Here is a 13523-nt window from a genome sequence, read left to right as displayed (position 1 = left end):
GCAAGATATGACGTGAACTGATTTCAGCCATTTCTGCTTTTGCTGCTTCCACGTTTTATTATTAGAAGGCAATCTAATAAGGGCTAAATGTGTTTATAACTAACCGTACATTATAATCTATAGGTGATAAGAGTCATAGAATTATGGAATGGTTTGGGTTGGAAAGGACCTCAAAAATCATCGAGCTCCAAAACCCCTGCCATGGGCGGGGAGCCCTCGCACCGGATCAAAGCCCCATCCAACCTGGCCTTGAACCCCTCCAGGGATGGGGCAGCCACCACTGCTCTGGGCAACCTGGGCCAGGGCCTCACCCCTCTCCTCATGATGAAATTCTTCTCTATGCCTAGACTAAATCTGCCCCTCTCCAGTTTATAGCTATTCCCCTCAGTCCTGTCACTACCAGTCTTTGTGAACAGTCCCTCTCCAGCTTTCCTGTAGCCCCTTCAGGTACTGGAAGGTCGCTATAAGGTCTCCTCAGAGCCTTCTCTTCTCCAGGCTGAACAACCCCAACTCTCTCAGCCTGTCCTCATAGGGAATGTGCTCCAGCCCTCTGATCACCTTTGTAGCCTCCTCTGGACCCGTTCCAACAGCTCCATCTCCTTCTTGCGTTGAGGATTCCAGAACTGGACACTTCAGATGAGGTCTCACAACAGAGGAATAGAGGGGTAGAATCACCCTATTCCTTTGAACGTTTACTATTGCTTTATACAGGTAGGTGAGCTGATGAACCAGCAGCTCACGCCGTACCGTGGAAACGCTATGGGCATTCTGAACGTCTTCTGACACTTCCGTATGCAGCTTCAAATATACCTGTATTTTCAAACTTCTGTGCAACATGCATATAACTGATGTTTCCATGGGGATTGAGTATAAATAATAACATAAGATGGATCATGTATGTCACTGTAGTACTGATGGATTTGGGAATGGTTTGTTGCCATAGCGATGACTTGGCTGGGGCATGCTGGGAGAGGTTAGTCAAAGAATAGGGGAGGTTGTGTTTTGCATGTACAGTCAACTTAATTAATCTTGACATCATATAGAATAGAGCAAGAGTCTCTTGAAAGAACATTTTCTGAGGCATTTCTTATGTCCTTGAACACTGGAGTCAGAAGGTAATTATGCTAAAATCTTTTATCTATTTTTACATATTTTCACTTAATAAGAGGTAATTTTTTTACATTTCAAATCTTTCATTTAAACTTAAAATCATTGAAGCGAATGGCTTTTTTTATTGTATAATTCTCACCTTAACAGTTTGTACTGGCTGAATAATACCAGCTTGTACTTTTCCAGTATGGTTTAGCTAATGATTTAAGAAACACTTTAAAAACTCAGTGAATGCTATTTTCATTCATTGTATTGTTAGCATAAGAGGCATATAGACAGAGAAAGTGATTTGCTTTGTTACCTAAATATATAGGCATAGAAAAATAGAACTTGTAAAATATAGAACAACAGAATATATATAAATAGAAGATAAACTGAGAATGCAAGTGCAGAATCCTTATTATATGCCTTTGATACCCATTAGTCTATTGCTTTTATTCTATCATACAATCATAGAATTATTTAGGTTGGAAAGGCTTTTAGGATCATTGAGTCCCTACCTTTATGCAGGACCCCACTGCATATGAAAATATACAAATTATTCATGTACTATTTTTCTCATGCATTCCTGCAGTACAGTATTCATAGTCCAGTATATCTGTTAAAAAAGATAAATTAGCAACCGATGGAATTAAAATTTTATTATTTTTATATATTCAAAACATTCTTGAGGATGAGGTACGTTCATGATATAGACCAGGTGTAGAAAACAGGACATTTTGGTATTGAAAAACTGGTTGAACATACTAGCACTTCTTAAAGCAAGATTGCTTGTAATTTTTAAGAGCTCATTAATATATGTAAGCCCCAAAACTATACTGATTTCCACTAATACATCTTGAATGACCGACCTGAAGCGCAAGCTTTATCTCTCTTCAAAGACAAATTTGCACTACACAGGATTCAAACTGAGGAATGCTACAAAAAGTCTTACAATGCTCTCCACTCCCGACCAAATGGAATTAAGAGGTATATATCCCCTTGCAAGGTCAAAATGGTAACATACTTACAAATTTAAATATCTTAAGAATTAGCATGTGTTTCACTAGTTCATTTGCAACTAAAACTCAGTGTAAAGAGGCACTCTGGTCTCTTCAGTAGAATAGTTTTACCTTTCAGAAAATAATAAAAATCCTCTCTTCGCTTATCTATACAACATATAAGGTTGCAAGGTGCTTAAAGTTTGCCCTTCGGCTGTCTATTAATTAACTCAAGAAAAACACAGCATTCCTTTCTTTCAAAATATATTCAACAATGTCCTTCAAGAGATCAAAATGAAAACCACGCGTATGAAAACATACTAGGATTTTGTGGAAAATCCAACACCAAGCGTATGGTTTGGGTTTTTTCCCTTTAGCTTTTACAATGAGAAAAAAATACCCAAAAAACCCCGACCCAAATCTCTCTGAGCCACAATTTCTCTCTTACTGCTATCTGATTCTGGTGCAGATAACAAAATTGATTAGGGTGTGCTAATCCTGACAATTCCTAATGTCTTCTCTATGCTGTCAAATGCCTGCCCATAAATTAGCTTTGCTGCTATCTACAAGCCTATGTAAAAACTTTGTGTCCCCTTTAACGTGTGTGCCGTCTCAGAACATTACTCCCAACAGTTAAAATTTCTACTTGTTACTACTTGTCATAACAGTCCCTTCTTCCTCGAGTAAAATAATTTCTAACCTCATGTTTTATCTAAATTAGTCTATTTCTTGACCACCACTTTCTTTTCTAAAGAATCATTAGAATGCTTTCAAAAAGACATTTATAAACATTAATTTCTAGGTACTACTTAACCAACATCTGTCCCATAATTATGTCTCACTCCTGTAAACTGTACTTATGTCATTTAGACTTTATTTCACTTACATATCTAAGACTTTTCTCCATTTCAACTGTAATTGCTTATAGATTTCATTGTGTTAGCAATCCCTTGGATTAAGCATGGTTTTGCATTTATGAGTTGTTACGTATCACGCTAGCTTACTGCAATTAATAGCATGATCCATGGAAAATTATCTGTTCCACCAACACAGAAATACCTTCTGGAAGCCATATCTCAGTTTTTCTGTGTCCCGAGTCAGAGACATAAAATATGTGAAGCATGAAGCATTCATGAAAGGTGCTTCCTGCTTTTCATATATATCTAGTTTTCATATCTGAGACACTTAAAATGGATATATGAGGTTCATTGTGTTTTACTTTTTAATATCCACTAACATATTCTCTTCAATTCTCCTTCTACGGAAACAAAGGAAATGAGTTCAAATTACTAATAAAACTCTAAAAACATATAAAAATATCCTTAGCTGTGACCCTTAGCTAAAAATGGGTTTGGGTGGCTTCCTCCCTCAAAATTTACAACATGCCATTTTTATACATGAAGCGAGTGAGAAAGGAAATAAGATAAAGATAAGAAAGTCAAATAAAGGACTGTTTGAGAAACTTAATTTAACTTGGAGATAATTGTATCATCTCCGCATCTTAGAAACAGTAATTTGGCACGCCGAGGGACAGGAAACATAGACCCAATAATGAAATGAGATGTAAAGATAGAAGATGAGATTTTGAAAGCTTGCAACTTTAATGCAAAGACATTTTTTGTAGAACATGTTCTGTTATACCTGGCAATCCTCAGACAAATCTACTCCACCAGTAACTGCTCCCCTTACTGTCCTCTTTGTAAGGACATCTTCGTACTTAGGCAAAGTACCTAGAGCAATCTGGTTGACTTTTCACATTGCACTAGCAGCCAAATGGGACCCACTTCTCACTTCCTCAGAAGCCTTTTACTCTAATGCTTATTAAACTGCCAGTTTAAAAGATTTATAAGCTTGAACTCAGAGTTTTCATTATAAGCCACTTATAAAATGTTTCTCTCTAATTGCTGAAACTACCTCTTTTCAACAAACCAAACAGACAAAAAAGCAGCTCTGGACCTGAAATGTGTTTAATAAACATAATGAAAAAACGTCCTGTAATGACTGGAAACGCTCCAGTGACTTTAGGAGTGAGGGTTATTCCAACCACCTGATGTTTGTTATAACTTTTTCAGAAAGAACCTTGACATCTAGCAACCTTCCAGTACCTGAAGGGGCTACAAGAAAGCTGGGGAGGGACTGCTCATAAAGGCTTACGGTGATAGGATGAGGGGCAATGGGTACAAACTGGAGAGGAGCAGATTTAGACTGGACAAAAAGAGGAATTTCTTCACGTTGAGAGTGGTGAGACAATGGACAGGTTGCCCAGGGAAGTGGTGGCTGCCCTATTCCTGGATGTCTCCCTGCCCGTGGCACGGGGGTTGGAACTGGATGATCTTTAAGGTCCCTTCCAACCCAAACCATTATTATGATTCTATGATCTAATCTAGGAGTGGTCCAAGAATTTAGATACCTGCAAAAGGAAATGCATTTTTGGTGAAAGAGTCCAGGCTGAGAATGGCACGGGACAACGGACCTGGAATCGAGTTGCTTTGTAAGTAACTTAGGTGTTCTGACAGTTCCAGGCTGTACCCTGAGCACGCAGGTCAACACGGGGCAGGCTGGGAATAAACTCCAAGCCAAGGAATTGCTCCCAGCTACTCACTCTGGTGTAGAGATTCCCATCTGGAATTCAAGGTGATCAAAGAACTTAACACCTCAAACTGTATAAAGAAAGACATAAAGGAAATACATGAATACTCAGATATATATCCTAGCTTACGGATATTCTAGTTATACCTTGGAAGGGAAGTATATTTTATCTCCCTGTATCCTTAAGGAATATGAACTGCTACTGCATTAATTTCTGCTACATAGCTACAAAAACACGGCCACACATGAATTTAGATTTACAAGTCAAACTATTGTTGCATATATGTAAGTAATCCTGAATACAAATGCTACTGTCTTTTACCAAGCTGTGAATGCTTACCTGTTTGGGTTTTTTTTTCCCGTTGATTTCTCCCAGTTAATTTAATATGTTCTGCCTTTGGAAACAGGATGGTCATGAAGCTTAACTGTAATGCATCAACTCCCATCAAAGTCACTGAGGGTACCTGCACCTCCCAGAACGGGATTGCCTTCATGAAGGATTAGACCCATTATATGAGGAAGGGAAACAATGCACAAATATAAGTGCTACTTGGACAATAATGAGTTTAAGTAACTTTTTAATGACACCTCCCCTATTAACTGACTTACCCATTCAAAACAAATAGCCAAGAATCAAATATTTGGAGACTTGAAGTACGTTTCGCTGCCAGAGTGCACTAATGAGATGGGCTAAAGAAGACTGACCTTCGCTCTAATTGGACTCAGAATGACGCTTTTTAGATCTTTCCTTTGAAAGGTCTCTATGACTAATTCTAATTCAAAGCTGTCTGAGCAATGCATACTCTCAATTACCAGCAGCAAAGGTTACACTAAATGGGTAACTGCTGGTTTAACCATGTGTTATTAGAGTCTGCTAAAATTACTTTTTGGGAAGTGTCAGTTACTGATATATCTTGACTTAGGAAGCAACTTGGACTCATTTAAAAGCTGTAGGAAAATAAACTTTATTTTGCTTTATTCTTGTTTGTTATTCACAGAAACTGTATTACACTCCCTGCCTGGGAAGCACTAGGTGTATCTTCAGACATAATCATCTAAGAATGATTTATTTTTTCAGTATTACCCGAGACTTAAGCCACTGGAGCAGCTTTTATGCAGTGATGGAGCTGGCCATATTCCTTGTACTGGAGCAGGAAGTAAGGTGCTCTACAGTGAGTGTCTCTAATCTTCAATTTAAACATTTGGTATCGAAAGTTAAGGATTCCTTGTAGGTAATAAGAACTTCAATTCATTCCTAGTAGCCAAAGCTGTGCAAAGATTGGCATTGTTTTATAGCTCTTTCCTGGGTTTCACTCGTGTTCTTTTTCCTAGGATATGGTTAGATAATACAGTTGAAATGGTGGATGGGTTTGTTATCACCAAAAAGAATGATCCCAAGCCACTGCTCTGCCTCTGCTCCTTTTTCTCTCTGCCTCCGGTCCTTGCCATGCACACCCATCTCTCTCCTGGTCGCTCTAGTAGTGTGGCGTGTTGACCCCCAGTCAGGAGCTAAGCACCACAGAACCAATTGCTCGCTCCTCATCAGGACAGGGAAGAGAAGAGGAAGAAAAGTGAGCCAACTCATGCACTTGGCTGGTGATTTGAATTGTATCATTGTGGAGTTAGACAAGCGATGGCTGAAAGGTAGACAAATAATGGCTGAAAAACAGGGAAGAAAAAGAGTTTGCATGAAACCTTAGCTCAGTCACTTAGGTTTCTTATCTCCACAGTACATGTTAATGTCAGTATTCCTGTTAGTATGGACAAAACTTAATCACTGAGGTTTGGGTTTCGACTGAAGGATGACAATTACTCAAGCTAGCATGTCTTTCCTAATATTATCCAACAGATACCCTTGTCCAACAGAAGTCACACAAAGAATTAATAATTACATCATATGCTTTGTTACAATTAAATATATTTAAATATCAGGAATTTATGATGTAAACAACTGTACCACTTAAAAGCATGCCAATTAAAAAGCAGATGCATCGATGACATAAGAAATGTCTCATATAATTTCAAGTGATTTAAAATCTCAAGGTGACTTATTAAAGACTCTGCAAATTCTTAGTCTGTGACTTTAACTCTTAATTAAAGTTATATTTGACCAGTAGAGGTTTTAAAAACGATTCCTTTTTTGCATATTATATTTGCAGTTACTGGATTTAACAAGGTGCATAAACACTTCTAAAATAAGTTTGCTCATTGAGAACAATGATTAACTTAGTACGAGCAGAGTTAAGCTCATCCTTGCTCAGCTAAGCATTAAATTCAGTCTCTGAGTCCCCTGGGGGATGAAGTGCAGACAAGGAGAATGCTAGTCCATAAGGCAGAATACTTCAAAAAGGAAGGATATGCGCTGAAGTGTCAGGTTGTCTGTTGTGATTTCCTGTAGTAAGTTCACTAGAGCATCCATTGATTATAAATCAGAATTCACCACATTATATTCTTCATGCTGTTCAACTTAGCAGGTCCCGTTCAAACAAAAAAAAGGCTTGAATTAAATTCTGCTTCTGCAAGGATGCATTAGTACAATTTCAGAGATCCAGCGTTGGTCTTATTCTCATATTCGAATAGATTCCTCCTTTCTTACAAAAACTTACAGAAGGCCATGCTTGATTGCTCACTAAACTCAAACTATTAAGTCTGCGCACATATGGCCTCACTTTCTGAGGAATTTATGCTGACTCCCTGAGGAGCGAAGTATCCCAGAAAATGATCACAGCAGAGGCAAGACCCAGTAAAGCAATTTTAAGGACACACGTAGGTGATGCTGAAAACTCCAGCTGAGCATATACTTAAGTATGTCGCTTCATAAGCTCTGCTCACACCTCGCAGTTTGACTTCAAAGCGCCTTGGGTAGCTGGGCTCCCACTGCCGTTCACGCCTGGAGTTTCTCTCCAGACTCCAGCATTGTGGACCATGCCAGAGGTCATGACTGAACTCACAATGGGATCCAGAACTCACATTTGGCTTCTCGGAGGGTTGGAGACAAATTCAGAAAATGCCACACAAACACCAGCAATTTTCCAATCAAAGACCTCTTTTCTTTTATAAATATAGCAAGAAAAGGACATGTTACTCCTTTTTTATTACTACCTTAGCCATTAAAAATCGGACTTTATATTTCAGAAGCTTGCCTTAAATACTTAAGCTATGTACTATCCGATTTCTGCACAAGTTTACCCACACTTTTTATACCTCATACTGAGTAAAACACTATATATATATATATATATATATATATTAATATCACGGACAAACTCAGTCCTCCAGGATAACTGTTTTATCTTTGTTTAGTGTTGTTACTCCCAAACAGTCTATCTGACCTAAGACTCACTTCAAGTCTAAGAATTTCAACAAACCTCTGCCTTCAGAATCACAGTGCTGAACACATTATGTTCTTCAGAATTTCATCTGTGAATAAATTACATACCGTGCAATACATACTCCTACCAAAATTTTCTTTTCAAGTTTTACTTAGTCTTGAGTTCTTCTATAAACATATGAAACTAGTGGGTATCACCATATAAGCTGTGTTCAGCCATCATTTCTCAACAATACCATGTTAAAATAACTTTCATATTCAAAGTACGAATCTATTTGGTTCATAAGAAAGAAAAAAAAAAACCCACATGTATTTCTCACAATCTTATTTTTTAAATCTAAGTGTAACAAGTAGTGCATTTTCACTCACGCTCTGACTGTGAAAATGTGTTTTTACTGTTTTTGGTAGATAAAGGTATAGGACACACGTTCCCTGTATGCCAATGCTTTTTGCCTTTTACCAATTGCAATGTCATAAACATATGATTTAAGGAATTGTCAACGTAACCTTGTTTTACCAAATGCATTGTTTCTATACATTCAGCATGTCTTTCTTCTGTAAATAGTTTCCATCTCCTCAGGTTTATCTGAATGTAACATTGTTAAAATTTTCAGACTATTTAATGTCTATGACAAGTTTTACAGGCTTATACTGTTTAAAAGGGGGAGAAGGCTGGGCAGTGCAATAACAAGAGAGACCAGAACTGAAATGCAGTGTATGAGAAGTGGACCAAGATATACATATATATATACAGACTGAACCAAAATGAACTCATCAAAGAACACAATGCATAATGATTTTTAAGTTGTGCTTTGGCACACGTACTTCTTTTTTGAACTGTAAGCAACATGGGCTGTGCTACCACTTCTCAGACTGATCTGCATAAAAAAAATTATCAGTATAATAGGAAGGAGTTATGAAAGCTTGAATACAAAAATCTGAAGATTGAAAGAACACAGAATCATGGAATGAATAGGGCTGGAAGGGACCTACAACAATTGTCCAATCCTACTCTCTGCCCAAAGTAGCATTAGCTACAGTTGGCTGCCCTAGACCATGTCCATTCGGGTTTTTTAGTTTCTCCACAGATGAAGCCTCTAGGCAATCTGCTCCACTGTTTGACCACCATCACAGTGAAATACCTTTTTCTTATATTTAAATGGAATATCCTATAGTTCAATAAGTGTCCATTGTCTCTTGTCCTGTCACTGCTTACAACTGAAGAGGGTCTGACTCTGTCGTCTTTACTTTATCCATCAGCTATTTATACACATTGATAAGATCCTGAGCCTTCTCTTTTCTGGGCTGAACAGTCACAGCTCCCTCTGTCTCTTATCATTCATGAGATGGTCCAATCCCTTAAACATCTTTGTGGTCTTTCACTGGACTTGCTCCAGTATGCCCATGTCTCTACTGGGGAACCCACAACTAGAAGCAGCAGTGCAAATGGGTCTCACCAGTGCTAAGCAGAGAGAAAGGATCACCTCCTTCAATCGGCTGCAGGTGCTCCACTACCTGCTGGCCTTCTTTGTCAAAAGGATATATTGCTTTCTCGTGTGCAACTTGTGCACCAGGACAAGTACTTCTTTGCAAAGCTGCTTTCCAGTTGCTTGGCTTTGATCCAACTTGTGCTGATGTGTTATTTTTCCTCCCCAAACGCAAGACTGGACACTTCTCTTTGTTAAACTTCATGAGGTTCCTGTCACGTTGATTATCTGACATGGATCATCCGGGTCCCTCCGACCGGTAAAACACCCACATGGCATACCAACCAGTTTCCCCAATTTTATATCACCTGCAAATCACTGAGGGTGCACTCAGTTCTGTCATCAGGTCATTAAGAAAAATCTTCAACAGTACTGATCACAAAATTGACACCTAGGGTGCATAACCGATGGTTAGCCTCCAGCTGGACTTTGTGTCATCACGACCTGTTTGAATCCAGCACTTCAACAGTTTTCAGTCCATCTCATTCCACTAGTCTATATTTCAAGGGTTTGTCTATTATGTTATGGGATACCTTGTCAAAGTCAAGACAGGCAGCATCCGCTGTTATTTCATCCAATAAACCAGTTATTTCATTGTCAAAGGCCACCACACTGGTTAAACACCATTTCCCCAAGATAAATTCATGTTGATTACTTCCAATTACCCTTAATAAGACATCTTAAAACTGAGAAAACAAGTCCTGGTTGTAACATTGCTGTCTGGTTTTATGGCCAGTTTCATGACATCAACTGGAGAAAAGCCAAAGTTGAGGAACTCTAACTTAACCCACAGAAAGTACTGATACAGTTGCAAATTTTCTTCTCCGTCAGCAAAATATGAGCTAGGAATGAGACATTTTTCAGCACTTACTCTTACAATAAGAACTTTCCATAGAAATGAAATACAGCAGCCACAAATCATTCCGTTTGAAGTTTTATTGCCAACCCAAAACTTAAACCAGAGTCAATGGAGGCCAATTCTCTTTAATGAACTTCAAAGGAGGCTGTGCTATGCATGAGGTTTCATTGAAATGATGAGCAATATGGCATGCCAGTTTGAGTTTTAAATTTTCTCAAACCTAAATTCAAGGCAAATGTTAGAGATTACTATGATCCCTCAAAGTGGAAATCATCAATTTTCACAGTTATAACTTTTTCTGCAGGAGAGGAGTTGCATAGCTGATTGAAAGGGGCTGACCTGAACAGGGACAAAAGAAAATGAGTGAAGCTGTGCAGCCTGGGATTTAAGGAACTATCCCAAGGAACGTGTAATGGAGACAGCATTCATAGGTGCTAAACCAGACTCTTGAATCCATATACCTAACTGAGCACTTTAATTCCCAAAAAACTTGGTAATTCTGGGAGCAAGAGAGACAGGGACAAGAAGACAGGAATTGTCTCTCACCTGTCTTCTAAGAGTGGCAGTTAATCCTCTGTTATTTTTTCAGGGGAATTAGAAGTCTACTTTCATGAGAGACTGTGAACTACAAATGAAGAAAGATGCCTACTTGTGTCCAGTGGATGCAAAGGCCAGATTCATCTTAATGAACTCTGCATACCCACCTGAGGCTTCTAAGACAGCAGGGTGCTTGGTACGGTTGATATTGCAGTTGTTACGCTGATAGATGGACTTGATAATCTTAGAGGTCTTTTCCAACATTATTGATTCTTCATGAACTCCCTGCTCTGTCAGCACTGATGGGTCCCTTCCATTTGAGGCTTATTTGTCTTCTCAGTGTTTCTATCTCTGCATAGTTTATACTGGGAAGATGAAAAAAGATTATGTTCTGCAATGAACTTGGATGTCTCAATTTGGTAAACAGCCAAAGAAAACAGAGGAAACACAACACCCCTTCTGTTTTCTGAATTACCTACTAGTTTGCTTGTCTCACTGTTCTTCATTCTCACCTACACGTACCTCATCCTGAAGCTCAAGATTCTGCCTTGAGATCATATAAGTAGTCTCAGCTCAGTGTTCAGTGAAAAGAGTTTTGGTATGGTGGTCAGGAGTCTGAAGTTAGATGTTGCAAAGCTCTGTGTCACGACACCTGAGTGCCTTCGAGTCTCTGGGCTAAGTTGCTAAGGCTAAATCAGAGCCTCAAGCAGTCATTTTTCTTGTTAGTGCTTAAGGCTGGCTCCAGGAAAAACCTTGATAAAATATGAAAGCCTTTACTCAAGAATGTAATAAAACGTCTCAGGCCAGGGGATTATCATCAATATATCTACAGGGAGCATAAAAATACCCATAATCTAAGCATAATTATCCATCTCCTTTCCTCTCTAAAAACAAAATTGCACATCTGCAGTGATACATTTCTAACGCTGTGCTGAGCTGGCCCAGAACATAACGTGCTGGCTCCAATGTAACGCACTGCGGTCAGCCGCTAACAGCCAGGCTTCCCAGGTTCCTTAAAGGCATGGAGAGCCTTACTTTTGTGCTACCTGCAAAACTTAGTGTACCGCGTGTTTGTTCTTTTGCATAAGTTCATTATTCAACAGTTGAAAGTATTGATTTTACATGCGTTATGTCAAAAGTTCCTCAAAACTGTGATAATTTGTATCATAAAGACAATAGCGACCTTCCAGTACCTGAAGGGGGCTACAAGAAAGCTGGGGAAGGACTGTTCAACAACGGCTTGTAGGACGAGGGGCAATGGGTCTAAACTGGAGAGGGGCAGATTTAGACTAGACAAAAAGAGGAATTTCTTCACGATGACAGTGGTGAAGCTCTGGCCCAGGTTGCCCAGAGCAGTGGTGGCTGCTCCATCCCTGGAGGTGTTCCAGGCCAGGTTGGATGGGCCTTGGGCAGCCTGAGCCAGTGGGAGGTGTTCCTGCCCATGGCAGGGAGTTGGAACTGGATGGTCTTTAAGGTCCCTTCCAACACAAACTATTCTATGAGTGTATGATTCTATGTCACATTTCATCAAAACTGATAATTTTCATCATAAAGATGATCATATTTAGAACGTACAGTTTTTATTGTACGTTTTCAGATTATAGCATCAATCCATAAGCTGGCTTTTCTTTCATTAGTATCACTAAACTGTTTTTCAGTTGGACAATACTCTGAAGATGTGCATAAATACCTCTGCATTATGTATGCTTCTGACTGAGCCCATAACAAAGACTTACTTGACCTCATTGGTATCCGGAACAGAACCATGCAGAATAATTTTTTTAAATGAGGAATGAATAACTCACGCAAATAAGTAGTGAAATGTATTTTTCCAGAAAAGCTGTAAAAGCAAATATATAGGGTAAATGAAGAAATCCCTGAAGGATCTAGACTTTTGATGTCACTGACTACTTCATTATCAGTTACTAAATGGATTTCAAATTCTGCTGATGATTTATAAACATGATACAACAAACAATCATCAGATATGAAGGTTTCACCCCTTTTCCCAAGGGAAATAATTAAGAACAAAATAAAAGAAATACTTGCTGACATTTCTCATTAGTTTATCTAGTAAAAATACCACCCCTCCTGAATACTTCTTAAGCCATTGCGCAAAAAAAGATCTTTCAGATTAAACATCTCTTTCCAGTTGACCCCAACTTTAGAAGACACATGAATTCTGTCTGCCAGTTACCCACGAGATACTCAGTAAATCCAGCCACGAAGGCAACTTCCATTTTAACCAACCAGTGAACCAAATAAGTTTTTTAATGCTCTAAGAATGACACTTAGCTGTGTCAGTCACTTAAGCCTAGAACTTTAAAAGCATTACACATCAGGAAATGTAAGCTTTATAACCTGGAAGAAATTACAACAATTGTAGAAACCTTACTAAACATCTATATGTGTATCCTAAACCTCTTGAAAACTTGACCAGGACTGTCTGGTTTAAATTTTACTTTAGAAATAATAAGAATAATAATAGAAAGAAAGTGTAAACATGAATATTCCAAGATAATTATAGCTTGGAATTTCTTTTAACACACAAAAAACTGTAAGAAAAATTCTGTTGTTTTCCTTCCCCAAGAATACAGATGGACATTTGCACGACCACTCAAACAATACCT

The 13523-nt window shown here is 38.6% G+C and overlaps 1 long non-coding RNA gene across 1 annotated transcript in view; it reads left to right on the top strand.

Moving 5' to 3' along the window:
- Positions 1-987: 987 nt before the first annotated feature.
- The window catches only part of LOC128853501 (uncharacterized), a 32616-nt gene continuing 20080 nt past the window's right edge, over positions 988-13523 (top strand). The window contains exon 1 of the long non-coding RNA XR_008452069.1: positions 988-1115. This is a non-coding gene — a long non-coding RNA (uncharacterized LOC128853501). The remainder of the gene's footprint in view (positions 1116-13523) is intronic.

The sequence above is a fragment of the Cuculus canorus genome, chromosome 13 (assembly GCF_017976375.1).
Source record: "Cuculus canorus isolate bCucCan1 chromosome 13, bCucCan1.pri, whole genome shotgun sequence".
NCBI lineage: Eukaryota > Metazoa > Chordata > Aves > Cuculiformes > Cuculidae > Cuculus > Cuculus canorus.
This window is presented reverse-complemented; position numbering and strand designations above follow the sequence as displayed.